Source organism: Tupaia chinensis, unplaced genomic scaffold (genome assembly GCF_000334495.1).
Source record: "Tupaia chinensis unplaced genomic scaffold, TupChi_1.0 Scaffold145685_1, whole genome shotgun sequence".
NCBI classification, from domain to species: domain Eukaryota; kingdom Metazoa; phylum Chordata; class Mammalia; order Scandentia; family Tupaiidae; genus Tupaia; species Tupaia belangeri.
The window spans coordinates 5,451,829-5,478,244 of record NW_006205542.1 but is presented as its reverse complement, the minus strand read 5'-3'; the positions used below and the strand labels follow the sequence as shown (position 1 = coordinate 5,478,244).

The 26,416-nt window shown below is 37.6% G+C and overlaps 1 pseudogene; it reads left to right on the top strand.

Annotated features, from left to right (window-relative positions):
• LOC102476491 (polyadenylate-binding protein-interacting protein 1-like) lies at nt 1-26,416 on the top strand (annotated as a pseudogene).

Here is a 26,416-nt window from a genome sequence, read left to right as displayed (position 1 = left end):
ATGTCTTTAAATATCATTCACAGGTAAGTGATACCCAAATTAATTTCTCCAGCTCAGACTTCTGCTGAGTGCCCAGAAGTTCACTTGCCTGCCAGATACCTCCGCGTGGATATATGTAATAGACACATTATTATTACTATGTTGGTATTACTGTGGTCTACTACCCCAGCCTGCTCCTCCTCATATCAGTAAAGGCAACAACAATACAGTTCAAATCAAACCTGAAGTCATCCTTAGTTCTTCTGGGCCATCCAAAATTCTGACTCCCCCCTAATCTTGTTGACTCCACCACCAATATGAATTTTAAATTTCATTTCTCTGCATCTCCTCTGCCATCCTAGCACAAACCAACATCACCTTTTACCAGGACTTCTGTAATAACTTAGCTGCCTGTTTACTCTTGCCACTCCACACAGATCACCAGCAAGGCCAGTGAAGGGTAAATCTGATCATGTCTTCCCTGTTCCACCGGAGCATAAACTGTTCCTCTCTGTGTTCCTAAGACCTTGCCCTCAAAGGCAACCCAATATTCCCTGGTAAATAATGAGTTGTTCACCTAGTTTGAGAAGAGTAAAAGGAGAAGGTAGACATGAAAGGGCAGAAAGATCTTAAGCCTAGGCTTGAAACAGCTCCACCACTTTCTGAGTGGCTCTTAAGCAAAGCTACTTAGCCTCTGTGATCTTTATCTGCACCCTTATCCATATGGCCGGATAATATCACTTACCTTACAGAATTGCTGTGGGGATTAAGTAACATAAAACTGAGATCACCATTCTAATGGCACCTGATAGACGCTAGTAACACCTCTCCTTGTCCCTCCACCCCCTCCTCCACACTCCTTGTTTGAAGCCACAAGTTTCAAGACAGTGGTCCTCTGGAAGTTCTAAATATAAAGGAAAATTATGGAATAATCATGAGGAACCATTTATGAACAATCATTTGAAGAGAATCCAGGCTGGGGGGAACAAAACCCCCAAAGTCTAGAAAAGAATGTCAAATTCCCTCGAACTATTCAAATTATTTTCCTATTTTAAACCACTTATTGCAGCTTCCCAGTAAGAGAACAAATTTAAAGATATGTAGCCACTGTTGCTCCTTTATCAAATCCTAAATGTAGAGTTAATGAGATTCTTTACAAAAAAAAAAAAAAAAAACACAGAAATCAGCCCACAGGATGGAGAGAAACAAAGAGAAAAGGACAGCAATGTTTTGGAAATTGGAAAGCAAATGGTTGAGAGGCAATTGCAGGAGGGAAAGAAAAAAGTGAAAAAAAAAAGATATAAAAATGAGACAAGTAACAAGATTCAGCATCAAAATACTAGGAAGATCCCCTCAATCTCCCAAAATAGAGGGAGAATCTCTGAATAAGCCAAAGAAAATTCACCAGAACTGAGACTTGATTTTCTACAGTCTAACCAAAACATCCACTGAGTCTTCAGTTTTATAACTCAGAAAGACCACTGTCTAGGGCCAAAAGGTAGCATGGTGGTTAAGGCATTGGATTCCTATAGAGCTGACCATGATTCAAGTCCTGGACCTGGTGGCTTGATAATCACACCAGGCACATATGCATGCATGCCCAAAATCTCAAGAGGAGAATAGAGAAGGGACTGTGGTATAGCCATGGCCCCAGTAGAGGGTGATTTCTGACTTCCCCTCTCTCTGTCTCTCTCCAGCAAGTGCATGAGCCCTATGGGAAAAACCTAAAAAAGAAAAAAACACCAGATTTCAGAACACCAAAAATAAACAAAAAGTAGTATATATTTCAAGAAAGATGAGAGAAAGAAGACAACAAAAAAAGTCATATCCAAAGAATCATGAATCAGAATAGTTTCCTCAACACTCAAAGCAATGAGGCAATAAAGTAATGCTTTTAAAATCCTGAAGGAGGGACCAGCAGTTAGCGTAATGGCTATGTCACTGGACTCCCATGTAGCCAACCTGTGGTTCGAGTCCCAGAACCAGTGGCTTAAATTCACGCTGGGCATGTGTGCGTGCATGCCCAAGATCCCGAGAGGAGAATAGAGGAGAAAGGATTGCGGTGTGGCCATCCCCCTGTGGGGGGGTGATTTCTCGCTTTCTGTCTCTGTCTCTCTCTGTCTTTCTAGTGAGCGCACATGCCCTATAGCAAAAACCTCTCAAACAAACAAAAAAAAAAATCCTGAGGGAAAGTTAGCTCCAGCCTAGAACCATGCTCAGGCAAGCTGCTAGTCCAGACTAGACTAGTGTGACCCAAGAAACAGCCACATTAAGCATCTCGTGAGCAAGATAGACACTATCCTTGGTCCAGCTTACCTGAACTTGTCCTATGGTGACTACGTGGTGATGATACACTTGTGCCTGGGGCCAACTACGGACACTTCTCTCTCTGAATTTAAATATGACTTTCTACCCAGGATGAGTTTTCCACCAGAATAAATTATTTTTAATGTCTTCACCTGATTGATATTACAATCCTAAATATTTATAGTACAAATGTATTAATAAAATATGCTTTATTCATCTCGCTGAAGAAGAAAACATCTTTTACATATGTTACTACTTACTCCCAGAAAAATCTTTCAGAAAACTCATGTAGTCAATAGCTATTAAGCACGTCTGCCTATGAAGAATACTTAAAAAGTCAGAGGGAATTTTTTAAAGCCTCAGTTCCCAGTGTTACTGTACTAAAGCCTTAAACACATTAAAGACTGACTACATATGCACTGGCAGGAATGCTAAGGGGAAAAAAACTAAGAATCATTGGGGTTCAATCTTGAAGTTATTCTAGGAGAAGAAAGGGTATGTTCTACAAAAATAATCCATTATCAGCTGAAAATTATCTCAATTTTAGTATTTAGCTGACAACTTACAGTGTATTTTTTAAGAAATAGGTAACATACTGAACTAATAATCTACACAAGCACTAGGCGGATGTTAGAAGGCAATCTGCAGCCTTCTGGAGGTACTATGCTAACTTTTCTTTCTTTCTTTGTTGAAAGGTAAGAAGCGTATCACCACGAGGCTCCCTTAAGAGCAAACACTGGAGGGACTGGCAGGTGGCATGGTGGTTAAGAGTGCTGGACTCACATATCATCAACTGTGGTTCGAATCCCAGACCTGACAGCTTGCTTTCTCTCTTTCTCTCTCTCTCTCTCTCTCTCTCTCTGTCTCTGTCTCTGTCTCTTTCTATCTCGCTCTGTCCCTCTCTGGTCAAATTAAAACAAAAGAGAGAGCAAACACTGGAGAAGAAAGCAACAAATACATACACATCTATATTCTTTTTTCTCTGCAACAACAGTAATGGTCTCAATAATGTCAACGTACCACAGGCAAAATGAGCTTATTTACACCACAGAATGTGAGCCATTACCCTGCCTTGTAATCACTATCTTTTAAAATTACCCTTTAAAAAGTATAGTGTTGGGACCAGCAGTTAGCATAATGGCTATGTCCTGGACTCCCATGTAGTCGACCACGGTTGGCGTCCCAGACCCGGTGGCTTAAAACTCATGCTGGGCACGTGTGCATGCGTGCCCAAGATCCCGAGAGGAGACTGGAGGAGAAGGGACTGCGGCGTGGTCATCCCCCCTGGGGGGTGATTTCTTACTTTCGGTCTCTCTGTCTCTGTCTGTCTGGCAAGCGCACGCGCCCTATAGCAAAAACCTCTCCAAAAAAAAAAAAAAAGTATAGTGTTGACATATACTACCACCTTGTATTTTATTAGCTAGGGTATTAGAAATTGCTCACCAAATAAAAGTAATTTGGAGTTGGGCAGAAAGAGAAAAAAAACAAAAAGGAAGAAAAAATAATTACAGGGCAGGCATAATTCTCTAATGCCTTATACAGTCATTCATTCTATTACCTATCGTAATAGTGCTCTCTTATTGGGACCAGCAGTTAGCATAATCGCTATGTCACTGGACTCCAATGTAGTCGACCACGATTCGAGTCCCAAACCCAGTGGCTTAAACTTATGCCGAGCACATGTGCATGCGTGCCCAAGATCCCAAGAGAATGGAGGAGAAGGGACTGTGGCGTAGCCATCCCCCCTTGGGGGGGGGGGGATTTCTCACTTTCTGTCTCTCTGTCTCTCTCTCTGTCTGTCTGGCGAATGCACGCGCCTGTGGCAAAAATCTCTCCAAAAAAAAAAAAAATAGTGCTCCCTTATTCACAGTGGGATACATTCAAAGACCTGCAGTGGGTGTCTGTAACTGTGGATCATGATTTGCCTCCTGTATTCTGTATTTTCAGTTTGACAAGTGAGAAGGACAAGTGAGTAACAGGCAGGTAGCTATGCAGCACATATACACTGAACAAAGAGATAATTCGCATCTTGGGTGAGATGGAGCAGGACGGTGTGAAGTCTCATCACACAATTTAAAACAATGATTTCTGGAATTTCCCAGTTAATATTTTTGGACCACAGCTGACTACAAGTAACTGCAACTGTGAGGAGTGAAACAAAGAAGGGTACTACTGTATTTATTCAGCCACCTACCATGTGCCACATACTGCTCAGTGTTGGAATGTGATGGTGAGCAAGGACAGACATGGTTTCTGGCCTCATGAAGCTTTCTATCTAAGAGAAAAACAATCATTTGCAATGGAAGAGTAAACAAAATTTGCAAAAACCATTCTCTTGTGACTCTTAAATTCTAGAGGGGAGTATGAAATCATGGATATATCCAATTTGCCTTTTAAAAAGATTACTCTTTCATCTGGCGAAGCCCTGACCAGGCTGATCACAGGATGTTATGTGCACCTTTGGCACACAAGCTTTAAACTGGCAACTCCTCTCACCTATATCAGTGTTTCCTGAAAGCTATTAGCTTCCCTGGTATCCAGATACTGAGAAAGCTGGGCACCAGGTAACAGTTGACCGTGGCTGGTGTGTTTTGTGTCTATTTAGCACAATCTTTCACAGAGCATCTCAATTCCATAAAAACTTATTTTTACACTAAAATTCTCAAAAAGACTTCAGCAGGGTCCCTTTCAGTTACTACATTACCTCTGTAAAGGCCTTCCTAGAAAACATTTCCACGTTAATCTTGTTCAATTAGTACAAAACACATGTATTCTTTTATTGCTATAATAAAATTTATATATCATATTAAATGATAATAATCATATTAAATGTTAGTATTGAAATTTATTGTGAATGTCTTGGTTTTATCAGCAAAAAAAACAATGTCATTAACAACGGGGAGGGCCAGAGCAACGGCACAACAGTTAACGTACAACTTGAACTATGCTGGATCCATGTGGAAGACAGGTTCAGTTCTCCAGCTGGCCTGTGTAACCAGGTATGCATGTCCATGATCCTGGCTGGAGGGAGGGCTGGCTAGTGGCCACTGGAGAGAGTTGGGTAGTGGGGATTACAACTTGAGATCCCACTGAGGGTGCTTGTCTTTCTCTGTCTCATTCTTCCTCTCTTGAAAGAAAGAAATCTTATTTTTAAAAAATGGAAAAACACTTAGACTTAAGTCTGAACTGAAGACAAAGAAATAAGAAAACATCTCAAAATTAGTAAGATCCAGAAAATAACTGCCTTGATTTAATAATTTTGATATTACTGTTTTTGATGAATATTTACTGAATACATACCATGTGCCAGGCACGGCTTTAGGCTTAAAGACTGATGAGAAAATAGACTCTTTCAGTTTAAGACATGAAAAAAAGAAGTCTACACCAGCTGTGACTCCCCTTCTGAAGGTCTAGCTGGTCACAGCCCTGAACCTGAAGAGTGACCATTTTTTTTTAAAGTGACCTCCAAATATGACCTAAAAAACTCCAATGTATCAATCAATGTTTGAAGCTAAATCTATAATCACTTGATTTACCGAAATAGCAAACACCAAGGGTGACTGCAACTTACCTAGTATAGGTAAAATTAATATACATACTAACAAGAAACTAAAAGCGAAGATGTCATTAGTAAGTTTATTACGTGATTATTAAATATTTTAAAATATAAGATTATTGAAAACTAGTACTATAATGGGACCTCCAGATGGCATAATGGTTATGTTGCTGGACTCCCATGTAGTTAATCGTGGTTTGAATCCCGGACACAGCAATTTAAAACTCACGCCAGACACATGTGCATGTGTGGCCAAGATTCTGAGAGAAGAATGGAAGAGAAGGGATTGCGGTGTGGCCATCCCTCCTGGGGGATGATTCTTGCCTTCTGTCTCTCTGTCTCTCCAGCAAGAGCGAGCACCCTATAGCAAAAAACTCTGAAATTAAAAAAAATATTTTTTAAACCTAGTACTATGATAAAACACACTACAGATACTATATGATTTGAATTCTGAAATTTGGTTACATAATTTTCTTACAGATTTTCAGAGAATAAAGCATAAACAATATATATTGCAGATGTAAACCCCTACATAAATTACTATCACAAAACAAATTTAAATTTAAACATAATAATCTTTACTAAGATAGCCTGGCCAAAGAGTAGATTTTCCTAGGGGAAGTCCTATATTCTTCAAAGGCTAAACATCCCAGTTTACTCAGAGCTCAAAATTTATTTTGCAGATGTCAAATACCACATTATAATTGCAAAATATTAATTTATTCCAGGTGATTTAAATTTTCCATATGTGGGGCCAGCAGGTGGCATAGTTGCTAAGGCACCGGATTCCCACATGGCTCACTGCAATTTGAGTCCTGGATATGGCAGCTTGAAACTCATGCCAGTTAAATATGCGTGTGTGCCCAAAATCCCAAAAGCAGAACAGAGGAGAAGGGATTGTAGCATGGTCATCCCCCTGGGGGTTATTTCTCACTTTCCCTTTGTGTGTCTCTGTCTCTCTCTGGTGAGCATATATGCCCTATGGTAGAAATCTAATAAAAAATAAATTTCCATATGCTGTGACTAATCTTATTCATTATTCATTATATCTGAAATTTAAATAAATTTTGTCGTTTTTATCAGATTTAAAAGTTATTGATTGTTAGAAAAGTTATGACATATTTTGTCTGCTTTCTATGCAAAATTTCATAGCAATTGCATATCATGACTTCTCTGACCATCCGATACTTCTTAAAAGTCTGTTATTCTTTAAAAAAAAAAACAAAAAAACTGAATTAGTAAAAGACTGAACTCTTCACTACATTTTTCTACTGAAAGAGAATGCCAGTTTCCAAAAACGTGGTCAATGAAAAAAATTTCTAGAAACCAAGTTAGTCTTCAGCTCAAAGAAGGATCTTTTTTTATAGAAGGATCCTTGTGTAAAGTCATTCCACTCTGCTCACATTGAAACATTCTGCAGATTAAATCACATGCCTTAGGTCAATAGTATACAGATTTTTCAAAACTAAAAGGTCTGTATGTAAGAAAAACCATAACCTTGATGGAATTTTATCATCAATCAAGGTGATAAGATGACAGAACAAAAGTTTTTTTTTGGGGGGGGAAAGGCACGAAATTGTCTAGGGTTACTTCAAACTCATGGTCTTCCTACCTCAGCATCCCATGTGGCTGGGATTAAGCACCACCATGCTTGAGTCACAGACCTTAGTCTTTTAAATATATGTGACACCTCTGGCATTTTAACTCTCCCCAAGGGTCCCTAAATAAAAGTTGAAGATTTTCACCTACAAGTAGCAGGCTCATTTTAGAAAATGATCCCAAATCCAATCCAATTTCAGGCAACACAGCTATTCTGAGATAGGAACTAGTTAAATAGAAAGCAAAATCCAAATACTAATCAGGAGTAATAAGCCCAAGAAACACACAAATTAAAAAAGGAAGAGTAGTACTCCTGTTCAACTGTAACTTCTATCATTCTTTCATAAATGAGTCTTTCATAAAAAGCTAGGATTCAATAAATGCAATTCATATGACTAAATTTTATCTAACTCAATTTAGGCTCTGTGTATTTGTGTGTGCACATGTGTATCACGTGAGAATAGGAATTGAAGACAAACTGAATTTTCTTCTCGCAGTTGGTATAGAGTTCAATTTCTTTCATCTTTTGGCTGGATCTTCCTTATATTTTCAACATCAGACATCCTTGAGAATGCATTCGTTGGCCTTTTCATTATCCTTATCTCTTGCCTTTAGACATTATCTCATCTATTAGGTCAACGGGAAAGTCATGAGTTATTTTCCTATGCAAAAATGTGTCATGACTTTCCTGACAATCCAACAGTTTCAATGATTATTATTCTTTTAAAGACTTATTTAATTTATTCATTCATTTATTTCAACTTTACCAGGCAGAGACACAGAGAGAGAGAGAAAGTGAGAAAGCAAGTCACTAGGTCTGGGACTTGAACTGTGGTTGGCCATGTGGAAGTGTCCAGCACCTTAACCACCATGCCACCTGTAGACCTCTCAAGGCTATAAGTACTATGCATAGGGCCAATAATGGCATGAATGACATAGGTTGAGTATCCCTTATTCAAAATACTTGAAACCAGAAGTATGGCAATTCTTTTCAGATTCTGGAATATTTGCATAAACATAATGAAAGATCTTGGGGATGGAACTAGCTATGGTTTGTATAATGGTTTGTCCCACAAATACTCATTTTCTGGAAGTTCATTCTCCAGTGTAATGGCTTTGGGAGGTATTGAGAGGGCCAAAAACAAAACAAAAAAAAAGAGGCAGAAACCAAGAAACAAAGACTATTTTGAAGCCCGCAGATGGTATGATGGTGAGAGTACTGAACTCCCACATGGTCGACCATGGTTCAAGTCCTATACCTGGCAGCTTGGTTTCTCACTTCCCTTTCTCTCTCTGTCTCTGTCTAGTCAAACTAAAATGAATAAATAATACTAGCAAATAAAATTAAATAAATAATTTTAAAATTAAGAAAAAGCCCATCTTAATTCCTTGAAATAAAGGTTGAACCCAACACTATACAAATTTATTTGTTAGTAAATAAATTAGCATGAAAAAAAAACAAAGTAAACATTTTCCTTCTTTACAAGTCCATATTTGCTTGTCTTATTAAATCTCCAGGGCTAATACTTTTTAAATATTAATTTTAAAATTTTAAACACTGATGATAAATTAGAAAAATAAGGCTCTAATTCCACTGTGTCAAATTGCTTTTCCCAATCTATCATCCCATACTTGTCTTGCTACAAACATCTTTGTTCTTCCTTGACCAACATGTTCCATGTAACTAAGGGATCAAATAAAATATTCTTATATGGGAGTACTATGATTGCCTGAGTGAAGGCATCCTAGGGGAGGTTAGGCATTTGAGAGGAGAATTTAAACTAGATCTCAAAGATCCAAGGATTTCAACAAGTAGAGAAGTAGTGAGGCATATTCTAAACCAAAAAAAAAAAAAGAATGGCAAAAAACAAAATTCAAAAATGTAAACCCCAAAGCCAAACACTAAATATAAATTACTTTGTATGACTGGAGCGGGTATTGAGAGGAAGAAAAGAGGGGGAGAAAGTTCTATAAAAGACGAAGCTGCAGAGGCAGATTCATGCCAGAGTAAAAGGCCCTAATTCTAATTCCTTATTACACAGGCAATGACTGAATTTGCATATTAAAAAGACACTGTGCTCTGGTGGAAGAGAATGCATGCAAGACTCCAACATGAACAAAGGGGGAAAAAAAAACACCAAAAATAGGGCAACAGCAGAGAGAATGACAGAATGGGACAGATACCAGATTGTAGCAAATAATTAGTGAAAGCATGAACAAACAAAGGATCAATTAAATAAATTTAGAAACTGACTGGATGTTTCAAATAAAAATAAAAGAAAAATTAATATATAGGAGTAATTTAATTCCTTACGTACAGAGATTGTTAATCTGCCATAAATTTTATGAGACATTATCTTGTAAATCCACTAAATAGCAAATTCAGTACTGCGGTCATCTTTTTTTTTTTTTTAAGAATTATTTACTTAATTGTATTAGTTATTATTATTACTGTTATTTCAATTTACTATAGGGCATGTGTTCTCACTAGCAAGAGAAAGAGAACAAACAGAAAGCAAGCCACACAGTCCAGGACTCGAACCACAGTTGGCCATGTGGGAGTCCAGCACCTGGCCTCACTGTAGGGATCTTTTAGTGCTATTTTTCAGCACTTAACTTGTTCTGATTGTTCTCTGTTGGACTGTAAATATCACTCAATTCTGATACAGTCATTGGTTGACATCCAATTTAGCATTTCACATAAATGTATTGGATTAATTAAGGAAATACTATAATAAAATAAGAGTCTCAAAACATGGATAAGTATACAAAATTTAACTAAACCACTGACAACATTTAAGTGGCAGGTGGGTTGTTCTAAGTGGATTTCTATAAACCTCTGCTAAGAAGTCAAGTAAATCATACACTATAATGGGAATTTCTCAGAGTGAATAATCTACCTGGACTTTTGATTTTCCAGAGCAAACTGGAGATAAAACAATTTATGTGTTACTATGTTCTTTTTATATAAAAAGTGTTTTATAAAACCACAACTCATTTGCCAAAGCACTTAAAAAGTTATTCAAATAGTAAACTTTTGGAAAAACAATCTAAAACGTAAAATACAGATTATATGATCTAAAGCTCCATACACCTTCCCAGTTCATAAAGCATGACAATATCTCAAAGGAATGCTACCTATACAGTGTTAAAGGGCTTTAGTTTCCATAAACAGAAGATAAAAATAAGCAAACAGTTTTGCTTCTCTAAGTAGATCTGGCGATTAAATCCTTTCCTCTACCATGCTTTGGGCATTTTTCCTTTACTCCTATCTTAGTTGTGGAAGATTTCCTTTAAAGCTGATTTCCACCTCCACAAAATCTGATCTTGAGTCTTTATATATCAACTTTATTTAAAGTCTCTAGATACTAAGGTCCAGATAAATCTGAAAACTTTTAAGCCACAGTAATTCAAGTACTCAGTTCTATTGTTTTATGATTTCATTCATTCTCTGGACTTAATCACACAGTGATTATTCAACAATTAAAATTCAACTCAGCTACAATGCAGTCTCAAGTCACTGGAATTACCATCCTACAATAGAATCCCTTAGAACTAGGGTACTCTTCATGAAGGATAAATTTCTTTATACTCCATGTTTCCTTTTCTTTTTTTTTTCTTTTTTCAGTTTAGCTGTTCATATTAAAACAGTATTAATAATTATCATCCTCTCACAAATCCCATTCCATATTAACAGTATTTAATAAAGATGCACTTCTGTATTAATTTCTTAAATTAAGGTGACAAAAGAATGCTTTTTTAAAGCCAAATATACTATTTTAAAGAATAATATAAACCTATAGTGCCTTTCCTCACCCCACCTTGTTTGGTTGTTCTCTAGACAAGAGACCCAACTATCATTTTGAGATTTCCCTTGGCTACTCTTCTAAGTAAATATCTGCATCCTTTCATGTTCAAAAAGGACTTTATTCTACTTACAGACTTGAATGATTGAATGATTTAAGACACATAAACACACAGACTCATATAAATACGAAAACACATTAACTGCCTTTCTCTTCTGGATTTTGAGGGCATAATCAAGTACTTTTAGCACCCAGAACTGCATACCTTTTAGGTCCTTAACCATTTGTATTCTTCTAAGTCTCTAACCTGTGATCAGAAAGCTTAAAGGAATTTATCTTCATTCTGGGTGCTCTAAACTTACAATAACATGGCTGAAAGGATCATTTGACTACAGAGTATGTAGCATCACTGTGCTATATATTCTGAGAGCATGTTCAGTCTGGAAGTGCAAATCACACAATGCTTTAAGAATGAATGTCGTGACACGCTTTTTAAATGTCTTCTGTTTTCTGCTCTTTTTGAAAGTTCTATAATTTGATATTATGACTCTATGAGACTACTACACTTACTTTCACCTCTTTTCTCTTCTACCACCATTTCTTTATCCCTGTATTCTATCTTTTTGGGGAAAAAAAAATCTTCCATTAAATAGAATTTTTTTTTATGTTTACAGACATGTTTTTACTTTCTCTCCATTCTCTTTATTTTCTCTTTGTTGTTTTTATTCTATTACTTTTGATCTTCTCTTTCATGGAAATATCTTCCTCAACACCTCTGATTTTCTTTCTTCTCTCTCTCTCTCTCTCTCTCTCTCTCTCTCTCTCTCTCTTTCACTTATGTACTGCCAAAAGGCATGTGCACTCATCAGAGAGACAGAATAAGCCCCCCCCCCCATGGAGCCTGGCCCCTCTATATTCAGAGACAAAAAAAAACCCCCCCCCCCCCATGGAGTCTGGTCACTCTATAATCCCTTTTCAGGCATTTCTTAATCCTGTCAGGATTTGGAGCTTACACACACACACACCCAGTGGTTTTTTGTTTGTTTGTTTGTTTTAATCCACCAAGGCCAGGATTCAAATCACAGATGGCCATGTGGGGATCCAGCTCCCTACACAATGCTTAAGGCTACACTGTGGGGCCTGTCCTTAGAATTCACACTGAGAAGTCTTAAAGAACTCTTCTTACATAAACAGATTAGGTAACCACCTTAGAGAATTTGCTCTAGAACAACCAGATACCATCCAACATTTTTGTAGGGATGTTCCTAACTTTTATGTGCTGGTCTTCCTCAAATATGGTTCATTTTTCCAGAGAACCAGTACTCTGGTCTCTAGCAAGACAAAGATCTGGAGGCCTAACTGTCTCACATAAAACCTTTCAAACAAATCTAACAAATTTTCTACACTGGTCTTTACTCTCTCCTTCTGTAGTAACTGGGACCTACAATCTAAGGCTTTCAAAGATTAGTTTGATTTGATTCCCTTTTGTTAATTTTCCCTTCTATAAGATCTTAGAATATAGATTCTTCTGCCTAAGTCAGATAATATTGCTCTGTTCTGCTTTTCATCTTTCAAAAATTTGCTGAGGGACCAGCAGTTAGCGTAATGGCTATGTCGCTGGACTCCCATGTAGCCAACCACAATTTGAGTCCTAGACCCGGTGGCTTAAACTCACGCCGGGCGCATGTGCGTGCGTGCCCAAGATCCCAAGAGGAGAATGGAGGAGAAGGGATTGTGGTGTGACCACCCCCCTAGGGGGTGATTTCTCGCTTTCTGTCTCTCTGTCTCTCTCTGTCTGGCGAGCGCACATGCCCTATAGCAAAAAGCTCTCAAAAAAAAAAAATTTTGCTGAAATTTCCCATCTGTTCATGCTGCTGAATCTACTAATCTTTTTTCTTATAGATTTATAACTTTTTTTTTTTTAATTTGCTACAGGGCATGTGCACTTGCCAGAAAGAGACAGAGAAGAGAGAGAGGAGGAAAATGAGAAAACATCCCTCAGTGAGGATAGCCACACTGAAATCCCTTGTCCTTCACTCCCCTCTCCAGATTTTGGACACGCATGCCCACATGCCCAGGGTGTTTTCCAAGCCACCAGGTCCAGTACTCAAACCATGCATTCAGCCAGATAGGATCCAGTTTCCTTAACCATTATTAGGGTCCTGAGATTGATCTAACCATTGCTGACGCAGAAAAGACTACAACAATGCAATTACATACTTTTATTTTTTCAGCTAGCTGGGGTCTGAGTTTCTGATTGACGCAGCAGGCTTTCAACAAGGACCCCGAACCTAAGATAAAGGGATCTTTTATAGCTCAGAATCACAATGTAGGAAGTAGTCAGTAATTTTCCACTTGAGAGGAGGGGGTGTGTGAAAGCTAGCTGTCGCTTTATGTTTAGGTTTAGATTAGGACTTTCAGTTGAGGTCAGGTTGACCTGGCCCTGGTGTCATCAGGGCCCATCCGCACTTTGTTTATTTATGTGGTCTCAGACTCCTCGGGTTCTGTCCTTGAGGGTCTAACATGGCCGTGGTTATGTCAATTCGGCCTAACAACCATCACACCACCAGCACACCTGATTTATCATTTTTAAATATTCCTGTACTGTTATTTCAATGACATTTCAGTAGAGAGAGGCAATATAAATGTATGCAGATAATTCTCCAAGTTAATGTCCAATGTCTAACAAGGGAAAAGATCTTCATAAAATAATTCATTGTTTTTTTTTCATTTTTAATTATTTTTATCATTGCTTTGGAAATGTTTAATAAAGCTTATCAATATGACAATTTCACATTTGTCATCTTAATCATTAAGCTCTATACTTTACTAATACAGTTATTTCTCATTTAAGAGTCTTAATCTTTAAAAGTTTGCTAAGAAATGGGGCCGGCAGGTGGCGTGGTGGTTAAGGGGGCTGGACTCCTAAATGGCTAACCACAGTTCAAATTCTGGACCTGGTGGCTTGCTTTCTCACTTTCCCTCTCTCTCTTGCATTCTGTCCTTCTCTGGACAAATTAAAATAAATAAATAAAGTTAAATAAAAGAATTATTTTTTAAACAAGTTTGCTAATAAATGCATTTCAGGTAAATAAAATTGTTCTCATTGACTTTTATTATAATACTGGAAATATGTTCTCTAAAGTGAGAGAAGATTGATTCCAGGGTTCAACCCAACAATTCAAGATCTTTTTGGGTTTTTTTTTAATATTTCTTTCTTTGCTTTATTCATTTATTTTTGTTATAGGGTACATGCACTCACCAGAGTGAGACAGACGGAGGGAGCAAGAGAAAGTGAGAAAGCACTGGGTCCAAGACACAACCCACGCTGTCGGTCACGTGAGATCCAGCCATCTTCATACCACTTGGCAACGCCAGTTCAAGATTTTTAAAGAATTATTTTATTTACTTATTTACTTATTTATTTATTTATTTATTTTAATTTGACCAGAGGGGGACAAAGTAAGAGAGAGAGAAAGAGAGGAGGAGGAAAGTGAGAAAGCAAGCCACCAGGCCCAGGACTTGAACTGCAGTTGGCCATGTGAGAGTCTAGCACACTTGACAACCATGCCATGTACCGGCCCCTCCAATTCAATATGTTTTAAATATAAAATCATTGGGAAAAGAAAGTAAGTTTCATGGAAATGTTAACAGAAATTCTCAAATGCAGTAAGTGAAAAATCAAAATTATGGAAAAATATAAGAACACAACACTATTAAAAGAATTTCTATTGCAAGGCCAGCAGGTGGCATAATGGTTAAGATGTTGGACATCCACATTGTTGACAGCAGTTCGAATCCTGGATCCAGTCAATTAAAACTCATGCCAAGAAGGACCAGCAGTTAGCCTAATGACTATGTTGCTGAACTCCCAAGTAGTCGACCACGGTTTGAGCTCTGAACCCGGTGGCTTAAATTCATGCCAGGCGCATGTGCATGCATGCCCAAGATCTTGAGAGGAGAATGAAGGAGAAGGGATTGTGGCATGGCCATACCCCCGGGAGGGTGATTTCTCACTTTCTGTCTCTCTGTCTCTGTCTTTCTGGCGAGTGCACGTGCCCTATAGCAAAAACCTCTACAAAAACAAAAAAACAAACAAACAAAAAAACTCACACCAGGTGAGCATATGTGCATGCCTAAAATCCTGAGGGGAATGGAGGAGAAGGGATTGTGGAGTGGTCATCCCCTTTAGGGGATGACTTCTTACCTTCTGTCTTCTCTGTCTCTCCAGTGAGTGCATATGCCCTATGGCAGAAATCTCCCCCAAAAAATGTATTTCTATTGCTCATCATTCTCCACTCTGGTGGGGGGTAACTGTTGGGGTGACATGGAAAATGCATACTGCGAAAAAACTATGCATAGATTTCAAAATGTTTTTGCATTACAACAAACTCATACTTTAAATCCACTCTTCCATAAACTTTTTGAAGTCCTCTCATATACTGCATAGCAGCAATCCCACAAAAAAATAAGCATTTGGGCTTTATTTCAATACTCACAAATGCTATATTCTAAATGAAAATTTCTACATCTACATAAAAGCAGATATAGAAATAACCAACTGTAAAGAAGCACCAACACTATGAAAAAGTCAGAGATCAAAAAAACACTGTTTTTGGGACCAGCAGTTAGCATAATGGCTGTCACTGGACTCCCATGTAGTTGACCGCAGTTCGAGTCCCTGACCCGGTGGCTTAAACTCACACAGGACACATGTGCGTGCGTGCCCAAGATCCCGAGAGGAGAAAGGAGGAGAAGGGATTGCATCGTGGCCATCCCCCCGGGGGGTGATTTCTCACTTTCTGTCTCTCTCTCTCTTTCTGGTGAGTACATGTGTCCTATAGCGAAAACCTCTGCTGCAGAAAAGAAAAAAAAAAAAAACACACACACTTGTTATTTTTTGGGAATCTTCATTTCTACGATACAAATTCCCTACCTCACTTCCCTAATTTGGTAGAAAATAATTATACAGTCCAATCTATATTCTTGAGTATAATCTAATGGCTTTTTCATTAACAAGATACACCGACAGCTCCACATCATCATCCAGAGTTAACTCATTAATAGCAATAAAACAAAATCATTTCAAATGCACTGGACTTGAGCCACGAAATAAATCCATCTTAGTCCTCAACTTAAAAGCTCAGAGCCAAGTAACAACAGCACTATAACTGCTATACCAACTTTTCAACAAAATACCAGAATATGACTGTTTTTGAATATGAACAATCAATAACCAGTGTTACTGTGTTCATTTCCAAGTATAAAACAGAAGCAGGGAGGTTAACTGACTCATCCTTAGCCACATAATCAGAGCTTTGGACAAGGCTCCCCTTTGTCTATCAACTGGCTGTCAACTAAACTGCTCCAAAGTCCTCCACTTTCTTTTAAAATTCTGTTTCATCAGGACTCACTGGTACAAATATTTTGCCACAAGAAAAGTCTGCATTTAAATATGTTTTACTTTGCATCCAAGTTTTTGTTCCAAAACATGGAATCAAGTATACATTGCAAAATATAAATTGGTGAAAGGCATTTCCACATAGTTAGTACAACTCAAACGCAAACTCTTAAAATGCTCATCCCAAATGCTTCTGTTTCACAAATATTCAAAAGGATTTTTATAAAAGACCTGGTTACAAATCATAATTTCACTCTTAAATCACCTAGAAAAACAAAGTCTCCTTGATCAAATCCATGTTTACTAATGAAATACTCACGAGCAAAGGAATGTAGCAGAATCTTTGTTTTATTCCTTGAGTCCCAATTTTTTTACTACTTAAGACAGCACATCTTTGTATATTTTTAGCATATTCTAATTTTAATCATTTCAAATACTTAATCTCTTTTCACAGCCTTATAATATATGGAAATCATTCTAATTTTATCCCAACATCAACAGGACCACATAACCATTATACGTCTTAAGTTCAAAATTCTTCAAAACTTAACATTTCACCTATAAAAATCTGCAATTGAGCAAATTCAACAGGACTCCAAAATATTCTGGTTGCATCAATTATTCCTTTTCTTTTTTTATTTACATTTAATCACTGAACATCTTTACAGTGTGCGGCATGGTTTTTCCCAGCATGGACATAGTGCATATTAGGCAGCATCACTTATTCTTTACAATTAAAAGTCTTGCTATTATGCTGCTATATAGGAAAAATAAACTAGTAATTAAAATATCATAACAACTGTACAATTTTAATTCATAATTTACTTGCAACCCAAAGAAAATGCCAGAGACTTCTACAGCAATAATAACTTTTATACCAATTTTATACACCTATAAAAACTGATGTGCTTGGGCCCAGCAGGTGGTGTGTTGGTAACGGGATCTAGCTGCTTCTGTGCAGCACTTTGCTGTGTTATCAGGTTGACCCCAAGTGTATTCTTAATTACCACACTATAGTTTCCCCAAGAGAATTCACTTTAGCAGAATTTTCAGCTCTCATGTCTTACATACTGTAATGACTTTCTTTTTCAATGTAAAAGCTTGCTACTCTTTGCTTCGAAATATTAACTTGTTGGGGAAAAAAAATCAGACATTAACCAACACAACTTCTACATCACACTGGACTCATTCCAGCAATACACAGATTATCCTAATGTACATCTCTCTCTCTCGTTTTCCTGATCTTCACATAGAGGTGATGCTCAATAGAATATCCATTGAATAAATGACAAGCTGAATAAATGAAAATTTACAATCATCAAATGAAAAACATTATACACATACAAATGTATATTTGGAAAATAAAAGTGTGCAGCAAATGCTAAAACATAATTACAAGTGACTCTTTATATCATGATAGTTGGCCCTTGTTAGGTTAACAGATCAAACAAAGGGCTATAGTTTTACCTATAACTGAGTTTCAAAATAGAGCAAGATCCCTTGACCTGTATAAGAATGATACTTTATTCCTCTGTTCCACTCTTCTCTTTCTATGACTTATGACTTTTTTAAAAAGAATTATTTATTTTTATTTATGGCTTTTGTGTCTTCTTTTTTTTAATTTGTCACAGGACACATGTACTCATGAGAGAGAGAAAAAAAAAGAGAGGGGGGAAGGGGGGAAGAGAGGGAGAGAGGGAGAGAGACAGAGAGAGAAAGTGAGAAAGCATACCACCAGGTCCAGGACTCAAACTATGGTTGGCCATCTGGGAGTCCAGCACCTTAGCCACCATGTCACCTGCTAGCCTCTCTTTCTTTGACTCTATAGTATAAACTTACATTTCATTTTGCTCCTTACTGCAACATTCTATGCTCTGTTCATTTTTCCCAGCCTGATTCTCTCACATACTTTTAAAAAAATATCTATTTACTTATTGAATTCCATTTATTATCATTATTATTATTATTATTACTAATTTGACCAGAGAGAGACAGAGAGAGAGAGAGAATGGGAAAGTGAGAAAGCAAGCTGCCAGATCCAGGACTCAAACCGTGGTCAGCCACGTGGAAATACAACACCTTTAACCACCACACCACCTGCCAGCTCTTCTCTCACATACTTCTAATTCTGGCATTTAATCATGCCTCCATTCTCTGGGCCTAACTCTGGTTATTTCAAATTTCCCTCTCTCCCAAACCTCCAGTAACTCACAAAAGCCTCTCTCATTCAGGATGTTATGCACTCATACGAAAGGTCCTCCCACCACGAGACCCTAAAGGGAAACTGATAAAAGAGAACTATCCTCAAACTTCTTCCTCTCCTCTCCACAATCTTAAGGCAGAAATCTAACTTTTTTCTAAGATGTATTAGTCTATCTTTTGCTCTCATCAAACTCCTCCCTAAACCCATGTTTTTGCTCACTCCCTCTTAAAGTAAGGTCAAGTAATTGTGTTTCAAATCGAGATTGGATGATAAAAATCTCCAACTCTTTCTATTATGCTGGCAAACAGAATGATTATAGATACATGGATCCTAAATGTCAGTAGAGAAGTCCTGCCTTTACTGACAAAATAATCCATTTTATTGACCTTTTAGACACAGCCTAAGGCCTTGTTTAATTTTGGCATAGGTTGGGTTTACTAAGGAAAGCAGGATATATAAAAGGGCAATAACAAGTGAGGTATCAAAAGACATTCTAGAGGTATAAACAACCACTCTGTAAAACATTTCATTATTGAAATAAAGAACCCCCCCGCCCCCCACCCCCCCACACACACACACACCCAGCTGTTTTCAAAATAAAAGGAAGGGACAAAGGAGGAATGCTGAAAGCCTCACTTAACAAGCCCTGCTTCAATGTCCTAATTTCCCACGTTGGGTTACAGGTTCAGTGAACCCAACTATGTGATCCATGGTGTATTTCACATTCAAAATCAAAACAAGACTTTATGCCTGCAGCCTATTTCCCAAAGTACAGAGAAAACTAAAACTTTCAGAGAAAACTAGAGGCACTTTGAAGAAGTGGTAATTAAAAAGCTACCTGGCGATATCAAAGACTGTACCTTTTTCTTTTGTAAACAGCATAATCTGCGACAAGTAAATTTCAGAGGGGTCCACCAAGATAGTCAAAATCCTTGGTCAGAAAAACAGAATCTGTTTTTGGCTTAGAAGATAGCAAGCACAAAAACAAATAAAAATGGGGCAAAGAAATAGAGACAGATGGAAAACAGGTTTAAAAGGGAAAAGGCAAAAAGAGAAAGGAACTTGAATCTAGGGATGAGATATCCGGCAAGGTGGAACGTGTAACAACTGAACACCAAACAGGCTCAGAAAATGTTAAGTCACTTAGCACAGTATCCTACTACACAGCAGGCAAAGGGGACATTAGAGGAGATTTGTAATAATCACCATATTAAATGGCTAAAGCGTAAGTCCTTTTTTCTCTCAATTTTAAAATTTATTTATTTTCTTTATTTAAAATTTTTGTTCAGATTGTACTTTTTTTTTTTTTTTTTTGCCAAAGAGCATTTATGAGAGAAAGAGAGAAACCACCCCCTAAAAGGGCCTGGTCTATAATCCTTCTTCCTCCATTTCTTTATTCTATCAGGATTTTGGACATGCACACACATGTAACCAGAGTGCATCACAGGGCCAACCCTAAATCTTTCTCTATTTTTCTTTTTAACTAGCTACAGAGAAAGAATTTTTTTTAATAAAAATAAACACAAAATTTAGTGGAAGCAGAAATTTCAGAGGGGTCCACCAAGATAGTCAAAATCCTTGGTCAGAAAAACAGAATCTGTTTTTGGCTTAGAAGATAGCAAGCACAAAAACAAATAAAAATGGGGCAAAGAAATAGAGACAGATGGAAAACAGGTTTAAAAGGGAAAAGGCAAAAAGAGAAAGGAACTTGAATCTAGGGATGAGATATCCGGCAAGGTGGAACGTGTAACAACTGAACACCAAACAGGCTCAGAAAATGTTAAGTCACTTAGCACAGTATCCTACTACACAGCAGGCAAAGGGGACATTAGAGGAGATTTGTAATAATCACCATATTAAATGGCTAAAGCGTAAGTCCTTTTTTCTCTCAATTTTAAAATTTATTTATTTTCTTTATTTAAAATTTTTGTTCAGATTGTACTTTTTTTTTTTTTTTTTTTTGCCAAAGAGCATTTATGAGAGAAAGAGAGAAACCACCCCCTAAAAGGGCCTGGTCTATAATCCTTCTTCCTCCATTTCTTTATTCTATCAGGATTTTGGACATGCACACACATGTAACCAGAGTGCATCACAGGGCCAACCCTAAATCTTTCTCTATTTTTCTTTTTAACTAGCTACAGAGAAAGAATTTTTTTTAATAAAAATAAACACAAAATTTTGTGGAAGCAGCAGCAATTGTATATTATCATGAATATGAGGATAAAAGAAGAGACAGACACTAAAATAAATCCACAGTATAAAGTTGGAGGGTTTTTTTAGGCCAGAGGGTACATGCAGACACCAGAGAGAAGGAAAGTGAGAAAGTACCCCCTCAATGGGGCCTTGTCACACCACAATCCCCTTTCTTCCATTCTTCCTTTCCTTCTGTATCCTGAGTATGTGTGCACACACATGTCCAACATGTTTTTCAAGCTGTTGGGGGATGGAATTTGAACCATGATCAGCCAAGTCGTATCTGTTTTCCTCCACACAGTACTTAATTAACCACTATACTATGGGACTATGCCCATAAAGCTATTTTAAAGTGTTATAATTTAAGGTAATTAAGGACTAGTCATTGTATTTCAATCCATCACTAACTTGGAACAAAATGCCTGCTACAAATTTGCATTCAAAATACAAAGGAAAATGTGTGTATCAAAAGCCCATTAAGCCAAAGGGCTAGGAAACCTATTCCAAAGTGATCTCTATTATCCTGCCTGCACTTGACAAGACTCTCCTCACTGAAACATTTGGAGTAAGGTTACTCAGAAAAATTAGTTTCACTCTGAACTCCAGCGCTGGTCCTCCTCTGTCCTTATGCAGTCCAGGTAACACCCTACTCCCCTCATCCCTTTGTCTTATCTTGAATAGAATAGTTTCTCCAAGTGACACTAAAGGAAACACACGCAATCTTGAAAACTGGAAAGCTGAGTTTCTCCAGGAGAAATCAACGTGTCACCTCCATATTGGAGATGGAGGCACTCAAATGGTATCCCTCTCAGAATTAAATGGATCCAATTCTCCAAGGGGATCCTCTGCACTTAGCATGAATTCTGTCCACCAAGCACACTGAAGAGCCACCATTCCATGCACATATTTGGCACTTCTGCTGCCAGAGAGGCCTCACCTCTATTCTTCACTCACTGTTGCTACCTGCTGCTTCAAAAATCAAGAGCATCTCACCTCCATCACAAATCTTCTCAAGATTAGGTATTGCCTCCTATCTACCTGCCTTTAATTTTATAAGCAGTAGTTTCCCTCTGCTTACTCTGTTTTATATTTTCTTATATTTTAATCTCTCCTTAGAACTAAAGAACAAGGCCAGGCTAATCATATAGTTCCTAGTAGTTAGCATTGCACTGGGAACTGGATACCATATGATAGCCAAAGTTCAAATCCTGGACCCTGTGGCTTGGAAAAACACACTACCCAGTATGTGTGTGCACATGAAGTGCCCAAGATCTCAAAGGGGAGGAGAAATGGAGGAAACGGATTGCAGTGTGACCACTTCCCACTGGGAGGTACTTTCTCTTCCTCTCTCCCTCTCTCCCTTTAGAGAGCACACACACACACACACACACACACACACACAGCCAATTAAAAAAATAGTAAAAGCAATATTCAGCTTATCTATAGTCAGCACCTAACACAGTATATCATATACAGTGAACTACTAAATATTTGTTGGTTAACAGAAGCTTAGTGAATGCCCTCTTCAAATCTAATAATTAAACACAGCTATGTTCAACTAGAACATGAAAAATGCAGTCTCAGATGCTAAGATCCAAGTGTCCACGGATGCGCATGTGCATTATTATTTCTGCAAAATTTCAAATCCAGCATATACATACCTTACTCTAACTCTAAAGAACTAAAAGATCTAAAAGATCCTACTAGACTTAAGCAGTATTTTTATAACACAAATTTCAAGTGTCTTATTTTAACAACGCTCTTATCCGTTACCCAAAAATTTTAATGAACATAACATAGTTGTAAAGTATGGGCCCAGCAGGTGGCATGGTGGTTGAGGCACTGGACTCCCACATGGCTGAACATGGTTCAAATCCCAGACCTAGTGGATGGCTTTCTTACTCTCGCTCTCCCTCTCCCTCAGCCCCTCGTCAAACGAAAGAATAATAATGAATAAATAAAATTAAATAAATTATTATTTTAAAAGTAAGTAAAACTGACATTACAATAAAGTATCAAAAAAGGCATCTTTGTGACCAGCAATTGGCACAATGGCTATGTCGCTGAACTCCCATGTAGTTGACCGTGGTTCAAGTCCCAAACCCAGTGGCTTAAACTCATGCCGGGTACATGTGGGTGCATGCCCAAGAGATCCCAATAGGAGAATGGATGAGAATGTATTACAGAGTGGCCATCCCCCCTGGGGAATGATTTCTCACTTTCTGTCTCTCTGTCTCTCTCTTTCTGGCAAGTGCATGCACCCTAAAGCAAAAACCTCTCCAAATAAAAAGAAAAAAGGCATCTTCATCAACTGAAACATTTTAAATATACTATCATCAAAATGAGTATTTTAAAAGCTTTTTTTAGAGAGTTTATTTTGCTATAGGGCATGTGTGCTCACCAGAAAGACAGGCAGAGATAGAGAGACAAAAAGCGAGAAGTCACTCCCCAGGGTGATGACCATGCCATAATCCCTTGTCTTCCATTCTCCTCCCAGGATTTTGGTCATACACACACACACCCACCATGAGTTTTAAGCCTCCGAGTTCAGGACTCGAATCACGGTCAGCCATCTTGGAATCCAACAACATAACCATTATGCCATCTGCTGGTCCCCTGATTTAGTTCAGTTTTAAAGCATCTTTTTTCTCTCTCTCTATAGCAAACAGGAAAAAATGAAGGCAGAAATTTAATTTTTTAAAGCTATTCCTTTTATTTATATTCTCTAAACCAATAAACAAGATAAAATATCATAAAGCAATCAATCAGAACTTAAATTTACTCGAGGTCTAAAGAAATCATGAAATACAGAAGAAAATATGCTAAACTGTATAATATTTATAAGGACCATTATAGTGAAATGAAATAAAAAGTGAAGAAATGGAAATAGAAAAAATGGAGATAGGAAAAATGGATTTTGTGTAGCAAAATGGATTTTATGTCAAACTTAGCTGTATATTTTATAGTCATTTCATTTTTTTTTTGGAAAGTTTTTTTGCTATAGGGCACACGTGCTCACCAGAGAGACAGAGAGATAGAAAGTGAGAAATCACCCCCCAGGGGGATGGCAAGGCTGTAATTCCTTCTCTTCCATTTTCCTCTCGAGATTTTGGGCACACACATGCACGCGCCTGGAGTGCATATAAGCTACCAGGTCCAGGACTCAAACTGTGGTGAAGTATGTGGGAGTCCAGCAACATAACCATTACGCCTTCTGCTGGTCCCTATAATCACTTCATTTTAATACCATGTAGCTACTTGTTTCAGTTTGCTTATCATATAGTAAATGCCCTTACTAACCAAAAACCACTGATACACATACAAAAATACATAAATTTAACAATGCAAAAGCTATCCTCTCAAGTGTATTTGAATTCAAGTTGATTCATTATATGCCTACTTTCCAAGTCACTTTTAATTTATTCTTATTTCTCCATTCCTCTAAATCAGAACATAATAGGGTATATTGCTTCCATATTTTTATCAAACAAACTGTGTTTTATCAGGTTTGAGAATGTTTCCCAAGTTCCTAGCCTTCAAATCATCTGATTCTGGAAACTAATAAGCAAAGAATATATTTTTTTCTCTGTAAGTCAAGTGAAAACTAAACTAAAATGAATTAGGGGGAGGAGTCAAGTGTTTCTTTACATAAAATCACAACATGAACTTTTCTTTAACCTTTTAGACACAAAGTCTACGTTTCAAATAACCAGCCATTCTTGTATAAAGAATTATGCCACAAAACTGTATTTTTCTATCTTTATCATAAATTATAATATTCCCCTTAAGAAACACAGCAAATATATATTATCTCACATAATTAAACAGTAAGACACATTTTTTACCCATCCCAGTGATAAAAATGAAAAACCTCTAATACCAAGTTGTTCTGTTAATGAAAATATAAACCAGTAAACCCTCTGAACCACCAGTTCTCAGTATTCACTAAGGATACCTGTTGTAGCCCTAAGAGGGAAAAACTGCAAACAATCTGAAGAGCTATCAGTGAAGAAAATGGTATAATGAACTGTGCTATATCTGGACTACAGAAAGTACTAAGGTGGATCCTTTAACCTCTCAATGTGGACATCTAAAATCCATTGTTACATGAAAAAAGATGAAGTTGCCAAAACATTCTGCAGAGTAACAGATCTTTCACAATAAAAAGCCTATAGTGACTTCTTTTCTTGAGAACCACCAAGTAGGTCGGCTCGGCTGGGACCAAACGAGGCCCCTGAGAGCTCCATCTAGTTCACAGGATAAAATCTCACAGCAGAACTCTGAGCCTGCAACAGCTAAATCCCAGGTGGCTGTAGCTCCTGTATTAATGTCTAAGCTGTCAGCGAACGCCCCTGAATTTTACCCATTAGAATAATACAGAATCCTATGAGGATGGTTGTGAAGATTATCCCACCTTATCAGAATATGTTCAGGCCTTTTATAATCATCTTACAGAGCAGCCTGGCAGTTTTGAAACAGAAACTGAACAGTTTGCAGAGACCCTAAATGGTTGGGTCACAACAGGTGATGCTTTGCAAGAGCTTGAGGAACTCATCTTTCACCAGGCCACGTCTTCCCAAATTTCTCTTACATGGGAGCCTGCCTATGTAATTACCTATCCCATCATCTGACAATTAGCCCACAGAGTAGCAACTTCCACCAATTGCTACTTCAAAGATGTCGGACTGAATATGAAGTTAAAGATCAAGCTGCAAAAGGGGATGAAGTGACCAAGAAACGATTTTATGCATTGGTACTCCTTCTGAGAGAACTTTATCTTAACCTGGTGATTAAATGGACAGGTTACAAGGGCCAATATTTCTCAGGTTGGTCTTCAAGAGTTGCTGAATGCCCTCTTTTCTAATCCAGTGTATGACAACTTAATTTGTGCAGTAAAATTATTGTGAAATTGAGAGTCACTTTTGGAAGACACTTGGGAGCAAAAAAGAAAGACTGATACGGAAGAAATTATTCAGAGAATTGAAAATGTTGTCTTAGGTGCAAACTGTAGCAGAGATGTAAAACAGATGCTCTTAACGCTTGGAGAATTTAGACAAGTAACTGAGGTAGAGCCCATGCAGCTTCACCCTAAAGAGAAGCAACACCTGAAAATGATCCTAACTACTTTATGAATGAAACAACATTTTATACATCTGATGATATTCAATTCACTGGAGCTGATCCAGATTACCAAGAGAAATATCAAGAATTACTTGAAAGAATAGACTTTTTTCCAGATTATGGAGAAAATAGAACAGATTTATCAGAGGCTAGTGATCCATACTTGGGTGATATTGATGATGAGATGGATCCAGAGATAGAAGCAGCTTATGAAGTTTTGTTTGGAATCAGAGCATAAGTAAAAACAGTAA